The sequence below is a fragment of the Neovison vison genome, chromosome 7 (assembly GCF_020171115.1).
Source record: "Neovison vison isolate M4711 chromosome 7, ASM_NN_V1, whole genome shotgun sequence".
Lineage (NCBI taxonomy): Eukaryota > Metazoa > Chordata > Mammalia > Carnivora > Mustelidae > Neogale > Neogale vison.
This window is the reverse complement of record NC_058097.1, coordinates 57,493,484-57,509,045: the sequence shown is the minus strand read 5'-3', so window position 1 is coordinate 57,509,045 and position 15,562 is coordinate 57,493,484.

Below are 15,562 nucleotides of genomic sequence, written 5' to 3'. Positions count from 1 at the left end.
CTCACTAATAATCTTTTTTCTGTTTATGACTTGCTTGTCCTGCCCTTAAAAACATTTTCCATTCTGTAGCCCTTTGGAGCTCCTCTCTATTTATTAGATGGGATGCTGCCCAATTCATGGATCCTTTAATAAACCGAATCAGAGTTCAAATGTACTGGGTTGAATTTTGTTTCTTAACAGTTGTAAGATTAAAACAGTTGTACTTATAAAATAAAAATTTAGGAAAAAAGCTCTACTCCTGATGAGGGATAGAAACAGAAAGATGTTCACCTTTAGCCCAGAGGACTGAACTACAGCCTGTCTAGTTCCTTTAAGAATCAAATAAGTGCTGGTTGCTACATTCTTGAACAGTTTCTTGAAGGCCTGTACACCTCACCGATAGTTAATACCAAGCTGAATGATAAGCACCAGAGAAATCTTGCAAAAGTAGTTTACGAGTAGAAATTCGAAGAAGACATTGATATTTTAATACTACCTGCACAGTCCCTCCCCCTTGAGCACTAGCATATAACCAGATTTCATACAGCAAAAATGCAGCTCTTTCTGCTTACAAATACTGTTCCTGTGCTACTTATTAATTGCACCAGAAAATGTATTAAGAATTCTTTTTTGACTATAATGCTCAACAATCTCACAACACCCCTGTAATTATTCATATCAAATAAATTCATCTTAATAGTAGGCAAAAGCTTATATTGAACAATATTGTGGTTCAATTTTTGTAAAAAAAAAAATAGAAAAAGAATTGAAAAGCCAGAAATGTGGCTTATGATGGGGCAAATCACAAATCAGTTAAGTCTGTTGATAGTGTTGTTTGAGTCTTTATATCCCTATCAGTCTCCAACACTTTTCTGTTAATTACAGAGAGAGGAGTATTAAAGTCTTCAACTATAATTATGTATCTACTTTTCCTCTTTTTTTTCTACTTTTCCTTTAATTCTACCAGTTTTTGCTTCATTTGTTTTGGAATTCTGTTGTCAGGTGCATACATAGATAGGATAGTTATGTCTTCTTCATAAATTTTATCTTTTATCTTTATGTAATTTCCTTTCTTATCCTGAGTAATTTTCTTTGCTCTAAAGTCTACTTTGGGGGCACCTGGGTGGCTTAGTCGGTTAAAGCCTCTGCCTTCAGCTAGGGTCATGACCCAGTGGCTCAGTGGGTTAAAGACTGCCTTTGGCTAGGGTCCTGGGATCATGACCCTAGCCAAAGGCAGAGTCTTTAACCCACTGAGCCACCCAGGAGCCCGTACATCATTCACTTTTAATGTAATTATTGATAAGGTTAAACTTAAGGCCTACAATATTATTATGTTTTCTCTTTGTCTCTTCTATAATTTTCCTCTGTTTCCCCTTTTCTGCCTACTCTGGATTATTCAAATTTTTGTAGCATTCCATCCGACTTTATCTGTTGGCATTTTAGCTATATATCTTCGCATTTTTTTAGTGGTTCTGATGAGGGGGGAAAGCTAGCGGAGAACAAAGCAGAAGCTGACACCCCACAACCTTCTCCCCCCACCCCTGTGTGGGATTATGATTGACATTCCTCTTGGATTCTTCCAATTATCTTAGCATCAATGCCTTGCTAAAGGGAAAAACAACCTTAACTTCACAAAGGCAAGGCTCAAGTATCCTAAATCTTTAACAATATGAAAATCCATGGGGCGCCTGGGTGGCTCAGTGGGTTAAAGCCTCTGCCTTCGGCTCAGGTCATGGTCCCAAGGGTTCTGGGATCAAGCCCCGCATAGGCTCTCTGCTCGGCAGGGAGCCTGCTTCCCCCCCCCCCCGTCTGCCTCTCTGCCTACCTGTGATCTCTGTCTGTCAAATAAATAAATAAAATCTTTAAAAAAAAAAACAAAAAAACAATATGAAAATCCTTTTGAAACCTCCCTTTTCCTTACTCCCCCAACTCCCAAGTATATAATCAGTCACCCCACACAACTTCCCCATTACAGCAGCTCTTTCTGCTATGGATCCTCTCCCCGTGCTTTAATAAAACTATCATTTTGCACCAAAGACATCTCAAGAATTCTTTCTTGGTCGTCAGCTCCGGGCCTTACCCCCCCAAACCTCATCTACATTCCAAAACTACATCAGTTCCTCTAGGGATTATGGTATGCATATCTAACATTTAGTAGTCTACCTAGGGTTAGTATTTATGTTATACTTCAAATATAATATAGAGGGGCGCCTGGGTGGCTCAGTGGGTTAAGTCTCTGCCTTCGGCTGGGGTCATGATCTCAGGGTCCTGGGATGGAGCCCCGCATCGGGCTCTCTGCTCAGCGGGGAGCCTGCTTCCCCCTCTCTCTCTGCCTGCCTCTCTGCCTACTTGTGATCTCTGTCTGTCAAATAAATAAACAAAATCTTTAAAAAAAAAAAAGTTTAAAAAATATTTTTTCTTGTTGCTTTCAATATTCTCCCTTCCTTCCTTCCCTCCCCTCCTTCCTTCCTTTTTTTTTTTTTTTTTTTTTGACAGATGGCAGTTTTCCGCAGTTTGATTATCATATATCTGGGCAGGGCATAGTTTTCTGTTGGGGATGACTGAAATTCCTGATTTTGTAAATTTGTGCCTTTTACCAAATTTGGGGAGTTTGTAGCCATTATTTCTTTTTTGTTTTAAGATAAATTGATAATTGCTAATTATATAATAAGATAAATTGATAATTTTTAAAGATAAATTGATAATTGATAATTTTTTTAAGATAAATTGATAATTGCAACAATTGGTTCATCTCAGGATTGGCATCCAGGTCTTTTCCTTTAAGTGTTGGTCATTGTTCACTTGCCTGGTTCTCTTTATGTCAAATAATTTGCATTGTGTCCTGGATATTTTGAATATTATGTGATAAGACTCTGGGATTTGTTAAAATCAGCTGGAAAATGTTGAATTTTTGTTTTATCAGCAATCAACCCAGCTAGGTTTAAACTGTAAGTTCTGCTTCATTTTCAGGAGATGATGGTTCCAATGTCAGTTCAGTTTTGTTTTATTTTATTTTATTTGAGGGAGACAGGGAGAGCAGGAATTGAGGGGGGGGCAGAAGGAGAGGGGAAACAGATTTCATGCTGAGTAGGGAGCTACTGTGGGGCTCTATACCAGGACCCTGAGATCACGACCTGAGCAGAAGCTGGAGGCTTAATCAACTGAGCCACCCAGTTGTCCCCCAGTGTCAGCTGTTTTAAGTTCTGGTATGGTGTGTGGGTCTACCTGACATATGCATCACTCAGAGTTATTCTAGAATTTTGGTGGTGGCTTATATTCTAGTTCCCAAACCCTTTCCTTTTGGCTGTTTCAATATTTGCTCACGAGGGTGAGGCCAGGATTTATGTCAGTTCAGAAATGGATTTCAGGATGCTCTTCTTCAGCTCTCTCCTTACCAGGATCCCCCCCTGCCCCCCCCACACACTTGGGCACCCAGCAGCTCTTTTTCCTAGTTTCTCTGGCCAGAAATTTGGGGTTCTTTAAGAGTTCAGTTCTGTCCACTGGAGCCACCATTTGGGTATAGCAGTGAGGAAAACAACAGAAAAAGTAACAGAGATTTCCCCGCCCCCACAGTCTTCAGACAGTAGTGACCTTTTTCGGTTTCTCTGGCCAGAGAGACAAGCTTCTCTATTTTAGCCCCTGTGCTATTACGCAGTTCCATCCAACGGGGTATGGTTTCCAGGCAATTGGTCAGTGAAAAGAGTAAGAAAAAATTAACAGAAATCCCCTGAAACTCTTTGGTCAAGTAAGGTTTCTCTTACTGGTCCTCTGGCTAGAAATATGGAGGTGGGGGAAGGGTCCTGGAGTTTTGCTCTTTGTGCGTACGGTATAGTTCCAGGATTTGGCCTGCTCTTGTGTCAAAACTAGGAGAAAATGTAGGGGGAGAAAATACAAACCACACCTCTATTACATACATATCATCATTCAAGTTTTTATTTTGGTCCCCAATCTGCCCGCTGTTGTTTACTTTTCAGAGTTCTTAAGTAGCTGCGTTTTTTTGTTTGTTTGTTTTTAAGATTTTATTTGACAGAGAGAGAGAGGGAAGGAGGCTCCCTGCTGAGCAGAGAGCCTGATGTGGGGCTCGATCCCAGGACCCTGAGATCATGACCTGAGCCGAAGGCAGAGGCTTAACCCACTGAGCCACCCAGGTGCCCCTTAAGTAGCTGTTTTTGAACTCTATTCAGAGATTTCATTTGTAGTCAATTGGAGAGGTAGGCTGTAATTGGCTTACACCAGCTTGACCAGCACCAGAAACTATATGCAATTTTAGAAAGAACAAAACTGTAGAAACAGAAAGCAGATCAGGATTGCAAGCATCTTGGGTGAAGAGATGGAATCAACTAAAAGGGTCACAGGGCACTTTTGAAGTAATGGAAACATTCTCTATATTGGTTGTGTTGACCATTATAGAATTGTATACATTTCTCAGAACACAATCAACATAAAATGGGTACATTTTATTGTTCATAAATTATATCTCAATGATGGTAATTAAAAAACAGGATACTAAATCCCACCTACCAGAATGGCTAAAATAAAAATGATTAATAGTATCTTTGCATTGGCAAGAATGTAGTGCAACTGGAACTTTCATATACTACTTGCAGGAGTATAAGTTAGTAGAAGTACTTTGGAAGACTGGCAGCATCTACTAAAGCTGAACAACAGGACAACCTGTCACCCAGGAGTTCCACTCGGAGGCATAGTCTCAGTCAGAAAGGTATACGAAGCGGCGCCTGAGTGGCTCAGTGGGTTAAGCCGCTGCCTTCGGCTTGGGTCATGATCTCTGGTCCTGGGATCAAGTCCCGCATCGCGCTCTCCACTCAGCGGGGAGCCTGCTTCCCTTCCTCTCTCTCTGCCTGCCTCTCTGCTTACTTGTGATCACTCACCGTAAAATAAATAAATAAAATCTTAAGAAAAAAAAATACACTCATCTTTTAAAAAAAAAAAAAGGCATATGAAGATGCAACCAAAGCTATATGCAAGAAAGTCCCTAACAGTAGTTTCATAAAGGTCCCAAAGTATAGTCAATCCAAATACCTACCAGTGGTAGAATGAACTGAATCTGGCATTTTCATACAGCGGGATACGAGACCAAATAAACCACTGCTTACTCAAGCAAAGGATGTCTTTAAAACACAGTGTTGGGCAAAAGAAGGCAAAAAGAATACATACTTAACTCCATTTATGCAAAGTTCAAAAACTGCCAAAAGGAATCCATGGCAATAAAAATCAGGATAGTGTTTGTAAACCTCCGGAGGAGAGATGATATTGACTGGAATGAAACAGAAAGGAAGAATCTTGGGGGCACGCCAGTATTTTATTTTGGGGGGCGCCTGGGTGGCTCAGTGGTTTAAAGCCTCTGCCTTTGGCTCAGGTCACTATCCCAGGGTCCTGGAATGGAGCGAGGCATCAGGCTCTCTGCTCAGCAGGGAGCCTGCTACCCCTCTGTCTCTGCCTGCCCCTCTGCCTACTTGTGATCTCTGTTAAATAAAATCTTTAAAAATATATTTTATTTTTGATTTGTGTATCTGTGATAACTCCTTCCAGAATTGAGAAAAGGCCTCCCAGAGGCCAGGCCAGGGACCCTGGAGGACACAGAATAGGAGGTTCTCTTCCAGAGGGAAGAAGCAGGGCAAACAAAATAAAACAAACCCCGTCTAATCACTAAACTCTACCTCTGAAACTAATAATACACTATATATTGATTATAAATTAAAACAAACAAACAAAACAAAAGTCTCCTCTGTGGTCAGGACAGCATTTCTAAAGAGCCGTACACTGGAATCTGCCTTTTCCATTCAGAATCCGGTCCCTGTTCACCACTGTACATGGGGAGTGGGGGTGGGGCTCAGAACTGCCCTTTAGCTTCAAGGTCAGTGGATCCCAAGGACTCTAGGGCCCTCAGCAGTCTCTTGTGACTGGACAGGAACTGAGCTACCCCCCTGGGAGGGGAGCGCAGTATGTGTGGGATGTACAGATATCCATGGGCAGAGAGGGTCTGCTCCAGCGCCTCCCCTCCTCCAGAAGACGGACGTCTTGCTGGGAAGCGAGGTTGGATCTGCGAAAGGCTCTGCCCAGACAGCGTATCTGGGAGAAGACACCCCAGTGACAGCCAGCAGCAGCCTCCTGGCCCCACTGAAGCCACCCGCGACCCTGCCCGGGGTCCTCCTGGCAGCCCCACCGCCGCCTCAGCCCAAGCGCTAATCGCGCAGCTTTCCCACCAACAGCAAGATAGAGGCCAGGGTCTCCACCACTTCCCAGTCGCAATGCTACCGCCCACCCCTGCTGGAGCAGGCGCACCCGCTTCCGGTTCTCCACTACGCGTGCGTACTCAACCGCCGCCTACATCTCCCAGAGGCGGCGGGACGCGGGGCACCGCCTCTTCCTGTAGGTTGCATTGGCTGCGGCGGCGGCGCCCTCTATTGGCGATAAGAGGAGACGACAGCGGATCCTGGAATGTTAATATCCTCGGGGCGTTCACGAAGGATTCCTATCGCGGGGCTCTAAGGTGACCCCACAAGTAAAAGGAAAACTCATCTGCTGAGTTCAGCCTCGAGCACAGGCCAACAAGAGCCTGAAATCCACCGCAGCCTCATTCGATTCACCTTTGCCGACTACACGCGGAGCACCCAGCCGGCCTGTAGGGGCGGTAGAGACCTTTTTCTGGTGACTGAAATGTACTTTGGGCTCTTACTATTTTTAATATAAGGAACAGTCAGTGGCTTGGAAACGATCTGTCTAGAAACGAATGAGGGGTAACTCCCTCAGCCAGAGATATGTGAACCTCAGAAAACATTGCATTTATTGGATTTACTGTTTACAACATTTTCGGATATTCAGATAACGAGATTGTGTGAGCAGCCGTGTACCCTGCTCCTAAATTAGACAATATACGTTTGACAATGTATTTTATCACTGTACACATCTGATAATAATCAAATGGGATTAAGAGTGACTGGATTTAAACAGACACAACCTGTGCCTCAGATTAGCACAGATGCTTCCCAGCTCCCTAACCCAAGTAAAAAGACCCCAGCTCTCTAAGACTTACCATCATCTGCAAATCAGAGTAATTAGAAAACTGTGAGAAGACTATACTGCTCATACCTGTGCGCTCGACCCACACTAAACCCTCAATGTAAATTCACTATTGTTTAATTACTAAGGTCTTTTAAAGAAGAACTTCTAGAAGTGCAACTCCTAAATGCCGGGGGGGGGGGAAATAAATATATATATATATATTTGTTATATATAACATATATATATATATATATATAAATATATATATATATTTACTTTTTTTTTTTTTTACAGAGACATAGCGAGAGAGGGTACACAAGCAGGGGGAGTGGGAGAAGGAGAAGAACGCCTCCCGCTGAACCGGGAGCCAGATGCTGGCTCGATCCCACCACCCCAGGATCACAACCTGAGCTGAAGGCAGACGCTTAAGGACTGAGCCACCCAGGCGCCCCATAGCATAGTATAAACATTTTAAATACTTTCATGTTTTATGAAATCTCCCTTCATACTTTTCGCACCCACATTAGCCAGCAGGTGTTTCTGAAGTCAGGTCTTTGGGACCAACAATAGAAATGGGGGGGGGGCGCCTGGGTGCCTCAGTGGGTTAAAGCCTCTGCCTTTGGCCCAGGTCGTGATCCCAGAGTCCCGGGATCTAGCCCCACATCGGTCTCTCTGCTCAGCGGGGAGCCTGCTTCCCTTCCTCTCTCTCTGCCTGCCTGTCAACCTGTGATCTCTGTCTGTCAAATAAATAAATAAAATCTTTTAAAAAAGAATAGAAAGAAATGAGGCGGAACCAGAAATCAAAGGCAAGGATATATTGGGGTGACAGCTCAAATGAAGGAAGACAGCACTGACACACGACAACTAAATTCACCAGTCCTAGCTGTGGAGAGGCCCTGCTTATATAAAGTGCTGCCCTGTTAGGTCTCCTCAGGCCCAATATGCTAACAGTGGAAAGGGGGGAAATGACGCATTCTGATTGGTAGATACTGGCAGTCAACTCAGGCAACTCAATGGTGCTTTTTGGAGCCAGGGTCCTCTGTTTTAAGTCTGGGTTGTGTATGGGGTTGGTCGTATCCTGGCTGCACCCCGGTTCTGCTCTTTGGTAGAAGCGCCTAACAGTAACAAAGCGCCCAGGTACACAGCGTTTTTCACCTGGACTTGCGCCTGTTTCTATTGTTGCTCTTGCTGTGTAACAAGCTACCGTAAATTTAATAGCTTAAAACAACATGCGTTTATTTTCTCATTGCTCCTGTCAGTCAGAAGTCTGGCAAGGCTTAGCTGGGTCCTCTGTCTTCAGGTCTCCAAAGGCAGCAGTCAAGGTGGCAGCGGGCTGCATTCTCATCAATAAACTTAATGTGTAAGAACCTGCTTCCAAGCTCATTCAGATTGTGACTAAATACATTTCCTTGCAGCTGTAGAGCTCACAGCAGCTTGCCTCTTCCAAGCCAGCAGGAGAGTGTCCTGGGCACCTGGGTGGTACAGTAAGTTAAGTGTCTGCCTTAGATTCAAGTCGTGATCCCAGTGTACTAGGATGGAGTCCCGCATCTGGCTTTCTGCTCAGCGGGGAGCCTGCTTCTCTCTCCCTCTGCCTGCTGCTCTGCCTACTTGCGATCTTTCTTTCTGTGTCAAATAAATAAATAAAATCTTAAAAAAAAAAAAAAGGGTAGAGTCTCTTAACACTCTTTTCAAGACTTCACACTGGCCAAATCAGGCCGACCCACAAGAATCTCCCATTTGATTCAATTAAATCAACTAATCTGTAACCTTAATTGCATCTTCCAAATCCCATCGTCTTTCATACAAGCTAAACTACTCATGGTGTCACATCGTTAGTTTCTGTTTTGTCCTCCTGTAATTTCCCCTCCCTTCCCTATTCTACCTGCCTCAAATGGGTTAGTGGGGAATAACACCGGTGAGAGACAAAAAGACTAACAAGGGGAGGAAGCACTCTGTGACCACAGTGCCACCCAGCAGTGCGCTCCAGAGAAGAGACTGCTGGTTACAGGAGCGTCATGTTAAATGCAAACATTCAGGCTTTTGGACCATGGCCTTACTCGCTCAGTGGCCAGGGCTGCTAGGAAAGGAGCATGACCTTGGCTCCTGGAGGAACTCACCTCTTATGATGGCAGGCCCCTCCTTAAAGGGGAATTCTGGCAGCAGCCAAACCAAGTCTCTATCCGTGGCACCTTCTCCTCTGTTGATACATGTGTTCCTTTTTTTTTTTTTTTTAAGATTTTATTTATTTATTTGACAGAGATCACAGGTAGGCAGAGAGGCAGGCAGAGAGAGAGGGGAAGAAGCCTCCCCACTGAGCAGAGAGCCCAATAATTCGGGGCTTGATCCCAGAACCCTGAAATCATGACCTGAGCTGAAGGCAGAGGTCTAATCCACTGAGCCACCCAGGTGCCCCACAGGTGTTCCTTTTAAGACTAGATTCCTTCATTCAGTTCACAAGGCCATGCCCCTCGGCTACGGCAGTTCTAGTCCCTTGGTGTGTGTGGCCTCTGATCTTTCAATTCCTAGACATCCTAGATTTCCATGAGGCACAGAAATCACAGTACCCAGGGTCAAAGCTATCTTTAGGGGGCCACAAAAATGGTATTTTTTGGGGTGACTAGGTGGTTCAATTGGTTGAGCATCTGCCTTCGGCTTGGGTCATGATCCCAGGATGCTGGGATCAAGCCCCACATCGGGCTCCCTGCTCAGCAGGAAGCCAGCTTCTCCCTCTCCCCTCCCCCTGCTGTGTTCCCTCTCTTGCTGTGTCTCTCTCTGTCAAATAAATAAATAAAATCTTTTTTTTTAAAAAAAGATAGCCAACTAGATTAGGCCTGGATGCTGCAAGTCTGCTGACTCCTAGCTTAAAACACCAAACATTTGATATTGTCACAGTTTCTGTGGGTCAGGAATTTAGGAGCAACTTAACTGGGTGATTCTTCCTCAAGGTCTCTCATGAGGCTATAATCAAAATATTGTCTGGGGCTGTGGTCATGTGAGGCTTAACTGTAATGGAGGATACATTTTACAAGTTTATTTATGTAGTTGTTGGCAAGAGGCCTTAGATCATCATTGCTTGAGCCTCTGTACATGGCTGCTTGAGTGTCCTCATTAACATTCCTCCAGAATGAGGAGAGAGAAAGAGAAACAAGTCAAGACTAAAGCCACAGTGTCTTTTACAATCTACTCTTGGAAGGGATGTACCATCACTTCTACCACATTCTATGAGTTACACAGACCAATCCTGGCACAGTGCAGGAGGAGGGAACCACAGGACAGTGTGAATTCCAGGAATGGGGAATCACTAGAGGCCATCTTGGAAGCTGCCTACAACAAAGCATTTATTTATTTTCCTTCTACTTGATCTCTTGTGAAACATAGTACTTATCAGGAAACACTGATTCAGGACAGAGGCTGCAATAGTAATGAATGTGGGGGAAAAGCTGATTAGAACTTGACCCTTCTTCCACTATGCAATGATATCAGAGAAGTCATACTTAAGAGAGATCATATAAATGTAATGAATGTAGAGATGCTCAAACAGAGCTCAACCCTTTTAACTGAGAGCAAATTCACTCAGGAGACAAACTTCACAAATGTGTTGAGTGTGGGAGACTTTTCACTGAGAAATATTGCCTTTCAGAATTCATACAGATAAATTCAGAATTTATTTGTTTCAGAATTCATACAGGATAAAAACCTTATAAATGGGGGCACCTGGGTGGCTCAGTGGGTTAAGCCGCTGCCTTCGGCTCAGGTCACGATCTCAGGGTCCTGGGATCGAGTCCCGCATCGGGCTCTCTGCTCAGCGGGGAACCTGCTTCCCTCTCTCTCTCTCTCTGCCTGCCTCTCCGTCTACTTGTGATTTCTCTCTGTCAAATAAATAAATAAAATCTTTAAAAAAAAAAACACCTTATAAATGTATAAACACCAATGAGCCATTACTCAGTATGAGAGAATTTATACCTAAAGAAAACTTTATATTTGCAGTAAGTTAAGGAAATAATTTTCAAGGATGGACTGCTTTACTCTACAACTAATAATTTATAAAGAAGGGAAACACTACAATGCAATCGTTCAGGAAAAATTTCATGCTTTTCTCATTCTTTTCTCAACACCACAGATTTCACGCTGCAGAGAAACCTATGGACATACTCATTGTAGGAAAGACTGTAAACATAGCACTTATGTTGCTATATCAGAGAACTCATACTGGGAAAACCCCTGTATATGTAATCAATGTGGACCAGCCTTCAGGAGGTGTTCTCACTTTTTCAACACAAGAGGACTCATACTAGAGAACACTATGAATAGAGTCAATGTCAGCAGGCTTTCAACTATGGCTTTCACCTTAGTTGACCCTGAGAAATTCATACAGATTTGAGAAACTCATTGATTGTAATCAATATGGAAAAGCTGTTAGTTGGAGTTCCATTTCCTTTAACATCAGACATAAACCACAAAGGAGGCAGAAACCACAAAGTGACAGAGGAAGAGGCCATGGGCCAAGGAATGCACGAGGTCTCTACAAGTGGAAAGGACAAGGAAACAGATTCTCCCCTACAGCCTCTGAAAGGACTGCATTTCTTCCAATGTCTTGATTTTAGCCCATTAAGACCCATTTGGCCTTTTTTTTTTATTTTAGAGAGAGCAGAGGAAGAGAGAACACAAGTGGGGGGAGGGGCAGAGGCAGAGGGAGAAGCAGACTCCCCCCTGAGCAGGGAGCCAGATGTGGGGTTTGATTCCAGAACCCTGCAGATCATGACCTGAGCCAAAGGCAGGTGCTTGACTGAGTCACTCAGGCACTCATATTTTGGACTTCTGACCTCCAGAGCTTTGAGATGAAAAATTTGTGTTGTTTTAGGCCACAAAATTTGTCGTAATTTGTTAAAGTAGCACAGGAAACAAATATACCCCCTGATACCGATATTTTCAGCCAAATGTTGTATGGCTCCATGTAGTGCTTGAAACTGTGATAACCACTTTGAAACCATGGGGACACAAGCCTTAGGAATAACCAAGACAGTACACTACAAGGGACAGTACCTGGCTAAAGGTGATAGTTGAGCCCAGGAACTATCCCTGGAAGCCCTTTGCCTCTGGATTATGCAGTGTCAGATAATGAATGGTGGCATATTCTGTTACCTGGAGAGAAAACCCACAAATTTCTTTATTGTAACCCTTTCTCACTCCCAACCAGGTTCTGCTTTCAAGGCTCTTCCTTAGTCATGCTGAACCATGATTTAGGGAGAGAAGTAGCTATCATAGGTAATCAAGTTCTGCAGGCTCGGGTTGACCCGTGCTCATTTGATTTAGAGCCAATCCTCGGGAGGTGGACACCCCACAAAGAGCACAAATTCACCGCAATCAGCAGGAAGGGCCAAGTCCTCTCAGCTGCAGTCTCACAGGCATAGCCAAGGGGCTACAGAGAAGGCAGAGAAACATTTCAGAGATCCAAAGGTACTAGGTGAAAACACAGAGCAGCTCCAGGCCAAGATGGTGGCTTGATCAAATTACACATGCACACATGGGTAGTCTCTCCCTCATGTCCCTTTTCATAGTAGGTGACATAAGAATGCTTGAAACAAACCATATGCCTTTATCTAAAAATGTGCCAACTTGCTGAACCATAAAATGAGTCTCCCACTACCACCATAAAAAATGTTCTGTGATGGGGCACCTAGCTGGCTCAGTGGGTTAAAGCCTCTGCCTTTGGTTCAGGTCATGATCCCAGGGTCCTGGATTCGAGCCCCGCATCAGGCTCTCTGCTCAATGCGGAGGCTGCTTCCACCTCTCTTTCTCTGCCTGCCTTTCTGCCTACATGTGATCTCTGCCTGTCAAGTAAATAAATTATAAATCTTGAAAAAAAATAAATTTATTGGCAAAAAAACAAGGACTTTTTAAATTTTATTTTTTTATAGATTTTATTTATTTGACAGAGAAATCACAAGTAGGCAGAGAGGTAGGCAGAAAGAGAGGGGGGAAGCAGGCTCCCCACTGAGCAGCGAGCCCTATGCAAGGGCCCAATCCCAGGACCTCGGGACCACGACCCGAGCCGTAGGTAGATGTTTTAACCCACCGAGCCACCCAGGCGCCACACAAGGGACATTTCTGAAGTAGTAGTTTCTGGGACCATTTCTCCTTAAGATGAGTTTGAATCCATCTTGATTTTTCTTTTTTTTTTTTTTTCAAGATTTATTTATTTATTTGAGAAAGAGAGTGGGGAGGGAAAGGGAGAATTAAGCAATCTCCACTCTGAGCATGGAGCCCATTTCAGGACTCCATGCAGAGATCCATGACCCTGAGATCATGACCCGAGCAGAAACTAAGAGTCGAACGCTTAACTGACTGCACTACCCAACCACACCAACCTTGATTGTTCTTGTGAAGAACTAGTCAGTTTCTTCCCTCACATTTTGAGGAAGAAGGAAATACAGAGTAAAGTCCAAGGTCCAGGATCCCAACAGGCCCTGCTATAATCCTGTTTCCTCTTGAATTGAACCTAGTGATCATTTGGGATTTATAATTGGACTTCCCATCCTGAAATATGATAAGCGTTTTTTAAAATGTAAGTTTACTTGTAACTCTTTCCAGAAACTTATTTTCCTATAGGTCCCCTGAATTTCCCAACAAATTAAGCCCAGATATTTTATGTACATTTATTTATATAGTATTACTATTTACATAGTAATAATTTATAGGTAAAATGCTAATTTATTCCTGCTTCTCCAACCTTAAGTTTTAAAGGTCTGAGGAATTCTGAGAAGTGGCCTAGAGGCCTGTGTTTCTTATTTTTTTTAAGTGACTTTTAAACATATGTTCCCCTTTGCATGAAACAATCTGAGATGCTCTGTGTGATGAAAAAAGAAAAGAGAATGGTGAGTGGAGATCAAATCGGGTCCATGATTGAGTCTCATGGCAGGTTTAAGACTCAACTGAATGCCACTAGCTGCCATAGAGATTTGGCCAATATACAGTTCTATATCTCTTATTCTTAGTCATATGTTGTTTAAATTAAATCAGTAGAATACCAAGGAAGCATAAGGAAGAATGCTAATATAGTTCAATAATTCTGTACCTCAATAAATATGTCTTTGACTATACAGAGTATATGAAGAGAGGAAAAGTACAAATTAAACTTTGGTATGGAACGAAACAAGTATTATTGCTAATCCAGCCATTTTTACATAACCCAAATGCCCTTTCTGCAGTTCTAAATTCCCAAATCTTTGCTAATCAAGTTTCTTCCTCTATCATGTATCTGCCAAATTTATCAGAAATAACCAGGGTATGTACACATTGTCTTTCTCCAGCTTAGGGTGACTCTTCATGTATTTTGCTACAGCTGTATGTATATAAAGCCAGATGTTGCCTCAGACCTGCTCAGCTTATTACATACTGTGTGGTGAATGCACCCTACCACCCTGCTAAAACCCTTGTGGGTTGCAAACTAGTTCTGGCCCTGAAGGTGTGAATGAAGGATTGGGGCCCTATGTGCAAACAGGATGCATAACATTTTTGATATATTACATGCATAACAGTTAACATTTGTTCAGAAATGCTCTAACACGGGGTGCCTGGATGGCTCAGTCATTAAGGGTCTGCCTTTGGCTCAGGTCATGATCTGGGGGTCCTGGGATCGAGCCTGCCATATGGACGTTGTTAAAGTTCACCATCAAACTTGTTGGTGAACCACAACAAGCATCCCTAGTCACATCCAAAATAAAGCAATAATAACATGACTAATTAATGTGGCTCTGTTGCATTACCTAGGGCTTTACAACATCAATTTTTTAAGTCAAAATATGGAAAGGGACGAAGGCAAATTACCTATGGAATGGGGATGGTGTTTTATCTACAGTAGCCTCAGAAAAATCCAAGGATACTGTTAAAATGAAAAACGTCTGTATGGTCTCTGAGTAAATACTAATAAAAATCAAGACTGTTTAATTGCAACAAATAAGATAAACAATGAGCAGCCTGCAGATGGCTGCTCTTCACAGTGACCATAAAAATTAACAGCTCCAGGAACAAGTGTGGTAGCCAGCAGGCAGGATGACCCAAAGGGATGCACAGGGCTGCTCAAATCTGCTAGGAAACTCCAAGAGGACAGTATGTCAGGTCCTGGGCCCAAGAATGAGAGGAGAGCCCCAAGAACATCAGCACCTGGGCCCTGAGGAAGACAAGACCACAGTATGCCCTGGGACCTAAGGAAGATGCATGAACACCAGATACTGGACTCTGTGGAAGATAAAACAGACTATCTGGTCCTTGGCTCCCAAGGAAGACGAGAACACACTGGGCCCACACTGAGCACACATCAGATCCTGCGCAACGGCAGACCCCTCATTTCCTGACACAGGCACCCTGCTCACAGAGGAGGATCCTACCAAGGAGATCCTACCAAGGATCTTACCCATCTCATTCCTCCTCCCGGACAAAGATTCTTTGCTTACCCACGCATTAGTCAGGCTCCCCTGAAGCGCTCCCTAACAGACAAGGCCCATCCACGTGCCTCCTCCTAGGACTTAGTTTTAGCAAGAATCCTGCTAAGTCAGTTTAA